This window comes from Equus caballus, chromosome 4 (assembly GCF_041296265.1).
Source record: "Equus caballus isolate H_3958 breed thoroughbred chromosome 4, TB-T2T, whole genome shotgun sequence".
Lineage (NCBI taxonomy): Eukaryota > Metazoa > Chordata > Mammalia > Perissodactyla > Equidae > Equus > Equus caballus.
Genome location: NC_091687.1, coordinates 87,953,958 through 87,965,407, shown reverse-complemented (window position 1 = coordinate 87,965,407; position 11,450 = coordinate 87,953,958). Strand labels below are relative to the sequence as shown.

General features: G+C 52.0%; 1 non-coding gene across 1 annotated transcript; it reads right to left on the bottom strand.

Moving 5' to 3' along the window:
* Positions 1 to 6,817: 6,817 nt before the first annotated feature.
* Positions 6,818 to 6,946, bottom strand: MIR9084 (microRNA mir-9084). The gene has a single exon (NR_128107.1). It is a non-coding gene; the product is annotated as a microRNA mir-9084 (primary transcript).
* Positions 6,947 to 11,450: the final 4,504 nt, after the last annotated feature.

Below are 11,450 nucleotides of genomic sequence, written 5' to 3'. Positions count from 1 at the left end.
AAAATTCTAAGTAATTAAAGAAAGAAAAGAAAAGAGAAAGCACAAGTCCTCCACTAAGAGGCAGGGGAACTCCTTGCCCCGGCCTCTCTGGCTCACCCTCCCTCCAGCCCGGCTCTTCTGGTCCAAGCTCCGCTTGTCCTGTGGTCCCTCTCCTGACTTCCTCTCAGCTCTCAGGAGGCTCAGTATTGTCTCTGGGGGGTTGGTGACTTCCATCAGGCTTCCGGACTGACAGGATGGCCCCAGGGACCCAAAGGGCCTCCCCTCAGTGTGGGCGGCTCCAGGTGAGAAGTGTGTGAGGTGGAGCCCTGGCAGGACACAGATGGCACTAAGTGGGGGCGAGTTGAGAACCTTTGCAGAAGGGTGAGAAGGGTTATGAAAGCCGCTGGGGAACTTCCAGGCACCCGGGGCCTAGCATAAGCCAGGGCCATTGCCACCCACAGAGGGGCTGCCCTCCAGGACCTGCGGCCACAGCAAGGTCCCAGGCATTGTCTGCTCCGTCCTCCTGCCTTCCTCTCTCTTGCCAAGGCCTCCCATTAGCCTAATCCACCCAGAATTCAGAGGCCAAGGGAGCCCAGCTCAAGCAGGCCGAGGAGGTGGCTGGCTTTGGGGTGTGAAGTGAGGCAAAGAGAAGCCCAGGGTGGAAGGGGGAGGGGTGGCAAGAGGAGAGAAACCAGCCCACTGGGAAGACAGGACTCTCATGGGGGAACGGAGGGCACACCCTGGGCCCGTGGTTACCTCGGGCTTCTCCCCAGGGACAGCCAAGCATCCCAGCTCCTCTTCTAGACCGGGAGTTCCTGAATAAATGAATGAATGAATGATGAATTTGAAAATGGATCGAGTGACAGAATGAATGGGAAGGGCTGGGACCTACACTCACTAAGGACAGGGTGGATAGTTTTTTCCAGGGTTCCCACCCTTTCAGGCTTTTAGGGACTATTTCCTAAGTGCCCATTTTGGGGTCCTACATAGGACCCTGGGCAAGAGCAGGAGAGACCATGGGGCAGGTGAGATGGGGGCAGGGTGAGCCATCAGGCACTGGGTGCTCAAGGTCCTGCAGGGTGAGAGGCCTGGCTCCCTCCCCCTCCCTTTCCCTGCACATCTGCCCCCACAGCTCCACCCTCTCCATCCAGGCTATGCAGGGACATAGGCTGGGTAGGGGCTCAGTCAGGCATTGGTCTGCAGGGGAGGGAAGGGACAGCAAGGTGACTGAGGGACTTCACACCCTGATTAGCGTAGTGTAGATGTCTGCAGAGCAGCTCCATGCTCCCCAATGTGAGCCTCCTGGTGGGAGGAACAGAGCCTGGGCGGGAGACCGCAAGTGTTCTCAGAGTGCCCTGGGTGGTGGGGCCGGTGGCAGCTGATGGGGAGGGGGAGACTTTCCGCTCAGCGCCTGGCAAGCAGGAGAAACCTAACTCCCTGCTGGCACACGCACACCTGTGCATGTGCCTTCTCTGTCCTGCATGCTGCACCCCGAGAGTCCTGGTCTTGTTGTAAAGCACCCCTCTTGCACCCTGCACATCCCCCAGTGGGGCTGGGGATTTGGCAAAGGCTGCTGTGGGTCCAAGGGTGCAGAGGCAGAGAAGTGGAAAGGCCCAAATCTCACGGGGAAAACCTCATGAGGGGCTCAGAGTCTCTGAGGTCCAAGAGCCAGCGCTGGGGTTGGGGTGAAGGTCATGGTGGGAGGCCAGGAGGCCTAGGGCAGGTCCCCTCCTGAAAGATCTGTCCTGGGGATCTTCAGACATTGTACCCCCCACCTCTGCTTTGGACCAGAGCTTGGCAGACAGCAACTCCTGCTACTGGGCATCAGCTGGAATAAGGGGCAGGGGTCAGGGGTAAATGTTAAAGGGAAGAGTGCCCTTCATTATGCTTCAGCTTCACCCATGCCCCAACCAGGGGCTGAACTCTGACCCCTAAAACCCTCAGTCTGGGTCCCTGTGGAAGTCTGAATGAGCAGCAGGAGGCCATACCCTTGGGAGTGCCCTGATTCCTGGTGTGTAGACAGCCCTGGGTCTTTACCTCATCCCGTGGTCCACCTGCTCCCTGCCCCCAAGTCTATCCCCAAAGAACCCTCTGCTTTCTCAGCAGGGCTGCTGGCTGGACCAGGAAGGCGGGAGCATTCATCAGCCCCCCATGCCCAAAGCTTCCTCGTGTTCAGATCCCCTCGCTCCACTCTCGTCCCTTTGTCTGCCCTCCAGCACTTCCCAGATCATGCCTCGAATTTTCATATGCTCTTGGGGAAAGGAGGGTAGCCAGCTTTCCCGCTGAGCCCTGCCCCCACAGCCTGTTGGTCCCTGGGGGCAGAGGGGAATGTGGACCTGCTCAGGGGTCTACACTGGGATGTATTCAGAGGCAGGATGGAGCAGCAGGGGCAGTTGCCAGGGGAGCCTGACCACAGGGCTACCAATAAGCCATGCCCAGAGCTTAGGACACGTGTTTTCCTGGACCTGGACATCTGTCCTGACTTATGAAATCTGAGGTGATCCCGAGGGCTGTGCAGCCCCAGATGCTCCATCAGAGCTGCAGCCGCTGTATCACTCTCAGGGGCCACCCTGTGGCCATCTCAATGCCTCGGTCCTCCTCCCTGTGGCCCCCTTGTCCAAGGCCATCCTTCCTCAGGCAACCTACCTACCCACAAGCTCTGCCAGGACCTTTCCTGGGGACAGCTTACCTGGATGGGACAGGAGGGCAGTACTGTAAGCTGTCCACAGGTAAATGCTAGAGCAACCACCAAGAAAATCACTCAAAAAATCTAGTAAAAAACTGATTAAAGGAATAATTAAAACATTATACCAGAAAATATTCACTTCATGTGAAAGAAAGAAGTCTAGGAGAAATAGAGGGGAAAAAAAGACATGAGATATTTAGAAAACAAGTAAAATGGCAAATGCAAATACAACCACGTCAATAATGTGAATGGATTAAACAATCCAATCAAAGAGCAGAGGTCATCAGACCAGATGATACAGCAAGATCCCACATATGCTGTCTATAGGAGACACACTTTAGATGTAAAAATACGAATAGATTGAAAGTAAAAGTACAGAAAAAGGGATATCATGCAAACAGCAATGCTAAGAAAATTGGAGGGGCTATTCTAATATCAGATAAAATAGTTTTTTGACCCTGAGCTAACATCTGTGCCAATCTCCCTCTATTTTGTATGTGGGATGTCGCCACAGCTTGGCTTGATGAGCGATGTGTAGGTCTGTGCCTGGGATCTGAACCCATGAACTCTGGGCCACCAAAGCAGAGCATGCGAACCTAACCACTATGCCATGAGGCTGGCCCCCGAAATAGATTTTAAAACAAAGAAAAGTTACTAAAGATAAAGAGGGACCTTTTATAGTGATAAAAGGGTAATCCATCAGAAAGGTGACAATTATAAACATATATGCACCTAACAACAGAACCATATCTCCCACCATATGCAAAAATTAACTCAAAATAGATTAAAGACCTGTATGTTTGAGCTAATACTATAAAGCTTTTTTAAGAAAACATAAGGGTGCCGGCCTGGTGGCACAGCAGTTAAGTTTGCGTGCTCCACTTCAGTGACTCAGGGTTTGCCTGTTCGGATCCCGGGTGTGGACCCATGCACCGCTTGTCAAGCCATGCTGTCGCAGGCATCCCACATATAAAGTAGAGGAAGATGGGCACAGATGTTAGCTCTGGGTCAATCTTCCTCAGCAAAAAGAGAAGGACTGGCAGTGGATGTTAGCTCAGGGCTAATCTTCCTTAAAAAAAGAAAGAAAACATAAGCATAAATCTTCCTAACCTTAGATAACGCAATGGTTCCTTAAATACAACACCAAAAGTACAAGAAACAAAAGAAAAAGCAGACAAATTGGATTTCGTCAAAATTAAAAACTTTTGTGCAGCAAAGGACACCATCAAAAAAGTGAAAAGAGAGTCCACAGAATGGGAGAAAGTATTGCCTAGCCATATACCTAATAAGTGATTTGTGTATCTAGAATATATAAAGAACTCTTACAACCGAATAATACAAAGACAACTCAATTAAAAATGGGCAAAGGACTTGAACAGACATTTCTCCAGAGAATACATATAAATGACTAAGAAGCACATGTAAAGATGTTCAACATCATGAGTCATTAGGAACATGCAAATCAAAACCACAATGGGATACCACTTCACATACCATGGGATGACTATAATAAAAGTCAGATAATAATAAGCGTTGTCAACAATGTGCAGAAATTGGAACCCTCATATACTGTTGGTGGGAATGGAAAATGGTGCAGCCACTTTGGAAACAATTTGGCAGTTCATGAAAAGGTTAAAGATACAGTTACCACATGATGTGGAAATTCTACTCCTATTTATATACCGAAGAGAAATTAAAGCATGTCCACACAAAAACTTGCACATGAATGTCCCTAGCAGCGTTATTCATAATAGCCAAAAAGTGGAAACAACCCAAATGTCTATCAACTGATGAATGGAAAAATAAAATTCAGTGTATAAACAACGGAATATTATCTGGCCACAAAAACGAATGAAGAATTGACATATGCTACAACATGGATGAACTTTGAAAACATTAAGCCAAGTGAAAGAAGTCAGACACAAAGGACAGCATATTGTGTGGTTCATTTATATGAAATGTCCAGAATAGGCAAATCCATAGAGAAACAACGTCGATGAGTGGTTGCCTAGGACTGGGGGTTGGGTGGTGGTGGGAAACAGGAGGTGGAGGTTAAAGGGTACACGGTTTCTTTTTGCGGTGAATGAAATGTTCTAAAATTAATTGTGGTGATCGTTGCACAACTCTGTGAAAGTACCAAACTATTGGACGGCACACATTAAACGGGTGAATTTATGGTATGTGAATTATATTTCAATAAAGCTGGTGCAAATTTTTTTTTTTCTGAGTAAGAGTCACCCTGAGCTAACATCTGTTGCCAGTCTTCCTCTTTTTGCTGAGGAAGATTCACCCTGAGCTAACATTTGTTGCCATTCTTCCTCTTTTTGCTGAGGAAGATTTGCCCTGAGCTAACATCTGCTGCCAATCTTTCTCTATTTTTTGTAAGTGGGCGGTCGCCACAGCATGGCCACCAACAGGTCAGTGGTATAGGTCTGCACCTGGGACCTGAACCCAGGCCACTGAAGTGGAGTCTGCCAAACTTAACCACTAGGCCACTGGGGCTGTCCCTCCCCCAATCCAATGTTTTTTTAAAGGGGAACCTAAGGGTATCCCTGGGTTCTGGGGCATCTGGTGCCTCAAGTTGGCCCCAGCTGTGGTTTTGATCCACTGCCCCTCCCCGCTTGCCTTCTGACCCCATTTCTTCATATTACCTGAAAGGAACAGCTGCCGTTCCCCCTCCCTCAGCCCCTATCTAAGGTCTTGTTTGCCTCTAAACTGTGGGGTGGGGCTGCAGTGCCGGATGAGACCAGGCCCTTGGCCAGAAGCCCCTTGGCCAGTCTTGGCTCACAGTCCTGTGAGATCGTGTCCGCTCTGGCCAGCCTGTGTGGGAGGGCCTGTGTTGGCAGCTCAGAGCCTGACTGACAAGGGAGTCGGGAGAATGGCTGAGGATACTGAGCTAACCCAGAGCAGAGGGCCCTGGACAAGTGCAGGCCATGCCCTCGACTCACCAGCCTCCATCCAGCCCCTCAGAACCACACACAGGATCGGGCCAGTTCTGAGGCTCGCTGCTCGACCCTGGCAGGCCTTGCCTTTGTTTGAGGTCTGAACCCTGGGACCCAAAGCCGGGATCACAGGGACAGGGGCCAAAGGAACCTGAGACTCAGTACCAGCACCTCCCCCCAACCTTCCAGTCCTTGGGTTTTGCAATAGGATTGAGGCAGTGGGAGGAGAGACTCCCGAGTGTGCCCATCTACTGGTACCTGCCAAACAGCCCCCATGGCCGTCCTCTGGGGTTAAAGCAGGGCAGCGGCAGAGCTGGCAAAGCTGACCTGCCCTCGGGGCACTCCCAGCCCAGTGAGCAAGGAAAAGTAAGCCTGAACCTTATAACTGAGTGAAGACCCAGTGCTGTGGAAGGAGGGCCGGTGGAAGTTCTCAGTGTGCAGAAGTCACGCATGGTGGGAGAGGAGCAGGCAGAGATCTCCATAGTGGTTAGGAGTCAGAGCTGGGATGGAGTGCCAGTCCCTCCCCTCTCCAGCTGAGTGACCTTGATTGAGCTGCTGAAACTCTCCAAACCCCAGTTTCCTTACCTGTAAAATGGGGCCCATGACAGCACCTACCTCCTAGAGCCACTGTCAGATGAATTCTGATAATCCCTTGACCCACCTAGCCTGTGCCTGACTCCCACTGAGTACTCCCAGCACAGTGGTCATTACCACTGCCATCTGGGGGTGGGCCCTGGAGCCGGGGCTGCCACATAGGACTGTGCACCACACAACTCTAAGGGGCCTCATTCACAGCGTAGCCATTGTGGATCTATTACAAAACTTCCCCAGCCAATGGAAGGAAGCAAGCTGTCTTGAGAAGCTGCACTTTTCACTAATTTGCACAAAGTTGCCTTGTGGTCTAAATATCTGCTATCCAGTATAGCAACCATTAGCTGCATATGGTTACTTCTATTAAAGTTAGTTAGAATGAAATAAAATTAAAAATTCAGATCCTCGATTGCACGAGCCATGGAGCCTCATGGAGCCACTGTATTGGACAGTGCAGATATAGAACATTTCTATCACTGCAGAAAGTTCTATTGGACTCTGCTGGTCCAAGTGGTAGTGCTGCCCAGAACTGCCGGAGAAGGCTTTGTTGAAGCTTGAGAACAGGACCATGAGGAACAGGAGGAAGAGAAACCAGTGGGAAGAAGAGAAAAGTGCAGGCAGGAAGCCACGCCTATCTTCTTCCCTCTTTCCCCCACCCTCTTCGTTTCTCCAAGCACTGACGGGATCCCCAAGGATCAGTCTTTGAGAAAACAAAGTCAGAAAAGAGATTGGAGAAGCCCTAGGCGGGAACAGGTACAAGGGTGATGGGCAAGCTCCCCTCCAGGCTGAGGACCCCGAGGCTTGCAGGTCCCTGTCTGTGGGCGCCTGGAAACCTCCTGCCCACCCCCCAGGTCCCGGCTCTACTGCGGGTTCAGAGAAGCAGTCTGATTGCATTGGTCTCTCAACGCCAAAAGCAGAAACGATAAAGCACACACACTGCTAAAATCCCAGCAGGTTCAATTCAACAAGGAAGTATTCGGTTCCAACTGTGAGCATTCACCTGTGAGCAGTGACGGTCAAGCGTGTGGGCTGGCATTTCCTACTCAAGTTGGCCTGCTGCAGCTTGGCATGGTTCCCGGAACATGGTGAGGTGGACCCCTGCGGGCACTTTAAGGACAGGCAGAGGAGGCTCTTCCTGAAAGCAGACTAATGGGCTACTTACTCCGAATTTAGGGGAAGGGTAGCCAGGCTATGGGATACACTTGTGGAATTAGGATCTCTGATCCATGACAAACAGCACATCCCCCACCTCCTGCAGCTGCTCAGCCGGTCAACCCCGGGGTATCGTTTGCCTGGGGTGGACATAATGTCGTAAGTAGGGAGAGAGGGTCGTAAGGAAATTAGGAGATTGAGATGGGAGCCACTGAGAGAGGTGACTCAGGGACAAGTTGGCAAGCCTTGTGGGAGGGTGGGGATGGAGGCTGGGATCTTGCACAGCCTGTTCCAAAGTACCATCTCCAAATGAAATCATGCAGTGTACACACGCTTGCATGCAGTGTGGGAGCCAGGTGAAGGGTGTGGAAGAACGTACCCTTGTTACCGTGGGTCACATTGGGGTGGGAGTGGATGGGCAAGCAAGGGGGCTGGAGCAGACACAGTGATGCACTTTGCCTTCATACCTTCATGGTATCTTATTTCATTTGTTACAACTGATATGATTGGAAAGATATCAACTGAAGTACAAAAATTTAATCGTTTACTAATCCCTTCTCTCCCTCCCTCCTCACAGCATCCTTTTGCTTCCTGCCACCAAATCCAGAGAGAAAACTAACCTGCTGCTGTTGACAGTACAACCTAAAGGAAGGAAGGAATGGGGAGCAACTTGTGTCGGGGTCTTCTGTGCCCCCCGTGCCACGCATATGTCAGGCACACGTTATGGACTCTCCCAACCTGTGGTAGGGGTTACGACTTCATTTTACGGATGAAAGATTTTGCCTTAGGGAGTTAGAATGACTTAGTGGAATAAGTGGTAAGGTTAGTATATGTGCTAAGGACCCAGGAGAAAATAGAATTCCCCTCCAAAGGCTTTAGCTAAAGAGAACTTAAAGAAGGGGCTATTTCCAGATTTGCCTGCACAGTTCAGAGAATCAACAATGGATGCTGAAGACCAGGGATTGACAATAGCAGGAAGTCATTGCTACCCCATGGGCTGAGGGGACAAGGGGAGGGGGCGCCCACGGTGAGCAGGAGGAGGGAAGAATCACCCCAACCACTCTCCTCTCCTGCCCCCCAGCCCTGCCCGTGCTCTCATGGCTGAACCCCCAGGAAACCAGAGGGAAAAAGCCAGAGCCATGTGGTCTATAGGGTGCTGAGAGGCAGGAGCAGGAATGGGAGCAGGGAGAAAGGGAGAACAGCCAGCACAGAAAGCAAGTGGGGGAGCAGGACTTGAACTCAGAACTCACCGACTCTAAACCCTGGAGCCCTTCTGCTGCCCTACATAGCAACACACACTACTGCGCCCACATGCCCTCCTTGTGGCCACATTCCACCCACACGGGGGGCCATCCTGCCAAGTAAGGACTCAAGCCTGGGCCCGAGTCATTCTTTCTTTCTCTATTCAGAATGTTTCTCTTTCTGAAAAAAGGGCTGGTTTTTGGTCAGGATGGCTGCATCTGGTTCCACTATTCCAGCGGAGAACCTGAGCCCTTTATTCCAAGCCTGACGTTTGTGTGCATGGATGGTCCCGTGCTCACACCCCTCCCTCTGCCAGGAGCCCTGTTCCCCGTTCCCTCGGCCCACATGGGGCATCCTGCCCAGGACCACGTTTCGTTCATCACTATCTCCTTGTATCTGGCTCGATGCCTGGCACAAAAGAGGCTCACACTGATCACTCACAGTGGAAGCTCAAATGCCCCTGCAAATAACACTCTTTCCTCAGGGCCCTGGGTTTTTATTTCATAGAGTGAGTTTTCTAGAAGCTTCGCTACCTTCTGTTGTGGATAAAGAATGCTAATATCAGCTTTTCAGGTTGGGCCTCAGCAGGAGATGATGATTATGTTAATAAAAATAATAATATATTTTGGGTGCTTAAAACGTGCCAGACCCTGTAAAAAGTTTTTTATGTGCGTTGTCCCATTGGTTGAATACCTCTTACGTGAATTCTCTCACCCACACCTTATTCCAGTTCTGCGCAGGTGGCCCGCAACTCTGCACAGGTGCATCCTGGCAGACTCTCACCTCGGGCTCTGGCTGCAAATCTCTCCCCTCTGGCTTCGGAATGTCTCTGATGTGTGGCAGGGGCACCCTTGGGAACCCATTCGAGGACTCACTCATACATAAGTGGGAGCAGCTAGCGCCCTGCTGGGCTACCCTACACAGGTGGGCAATGATGGCCAGGTATAAGTGCTTCCACTTTCTGCCCTGAGCCACTTCATATGGCTCAGATAGTCCTGTGGGACTGGACATGCAGACGCCATAGCAGGGACCCGCTCCTCCATAGGCCACCGCGTATTGGCTCTCCATCTTTCTCTGTTTTGCTCTCCCCAGGCCTCCTTCCTGCTCCCTGGGATCATATTCCAAAATAAACCTTCATGTAAGCCTTTGTCTCAGGCTCTGCTTCAGGGAAGCCGGCTAAGACAGTCCTTATAACAATTACAGCAGAGGCGCTATTATTATCCCCGGTTCACAGTGGAGGGACCTGGGGCTTAGAAAGTTTCAGTAACTTGCCAAGATCATACAGGGGGTAAGGGCACAGCCACTGAAATGATTGGGAAGGAAAGAGAGGGTCAGAAATGCTCCCCTCAGGGAGTGGGAGATTGCACTGCCCAGGGCATTGCGGCAGGAGTTCTGGCAGTGTTGCATGTCCTTTGAGGTTTGTGGCCATGAATTTGAAGTGAAACCAGACAGCCAAGTGATGGGATGTTCTCCAGCAATCCTCAGGTGCTCTGACAGAGGCACAGAGCAGGCAGGTGGTGGGGCTGGAGGAGGCACTGCGGGAGGGCAGGGGTGAGGGGGGTCGGGCAGAATAGGGATGTACAGAGCAGGAAGCAGCTGGAAGTCCAGGTGACCAGGGATGACTGGGCCTGGGCTCCTGGCGATGATGAAGTTTACAGGGAGTAGCACCAGGACGCAAGTCCTGACAAGTGCTCCGTCTTTGACTGTAGGAAATAATGACCCCCCAAATCTACTGGAAGCACCAGCCCCTCTCTCAGGGGCTGGGTAGGGTCATGCCAAGGGTGAGGCCAGACTGAGTGCCCAGGGGTCAATGTGGACAGATCTGGCCAGGCTCTGGGGTCCCAAGAACCTGGCATTGAATCCAGGCTCTGTGGTTGACTCCCCTGGTGACTGTGAGCTGCTTACCCGCTTTCTCTCAGATTCCTCATCTGTAAAATGGGAGGGAAGGTGCCCTCCTTACATATGTGGGGTACCGGCTAGAGATCACAGAGGAGCAGTAATAAGAGCTAAGGCCTGCATGCCGGGGACCATGCAGGGGGCTCCTTGCAGCCATTAACTGACTTAACCCTCACAAACACCCTAGGAAATGGGTGCTATTAGAGCTACATGTCACACCTATGAAAAATTAGCCACCGAAGTTAAATGACTTGCCTGAGGTCACACAGCAGAAAGCGTCAGACCCAGGATCTGACTTGGCAGCCCTGGCCAGAGTCTGCTCTTAGCCTCCCTTCCACCCAGCCTCCCAGGGGACCTGCCTTATGACAGGCACCATTTTCCTTAACCCTGGTGGGAACAGCGCTGCCACTTCCCCGTTCTTTTTCCGGTGGCTGGCCCTGGCTTTCCTCTGCTCCTGTGAGCTTAGCTCAAGGCCAGCTGAGGCCAGCGCTGGCTCCAGGCCTCCCCTGCCCCTGCCGCCAACAGCTCAGGCCCTTTTAGGGGCCCACACTCTCAGGGAGAGATGCTGCCCTCTCTTAAGGTGCATGGAGAGTGGGCTGGGGGGACCTCTAGTCCCTGCCTGGGCTGGGGGGAGGGGTGGCTTCTGACTTGCTGGACTTTATGGCAGGGAGCAAGACTGCTTTGGCAGGACTCATGGCTCCGCCCTCAGTGTCCCTTTGCCTGTGAGCTTGGGGCCCATCCCCACCTCCCCCTGCTTCCCAGCTGCACTGAGGAGTTTCCCAGCCTTGCGGGCCTACGTGTCCAGCTTTCCTCACTTCCTCCCTTTGGCCCCCTCCACCCGCTGAGCCCAGGGCCCTGCCCTGCTCCTGCCCTGCCTTCTGCCCCAGCTCCCCACTCAGGCCAGGCTTGAGCTCAGAATGTGGAATATGGTCTGGGATCAGCCAGTGGAGGGAGGTCTTGGC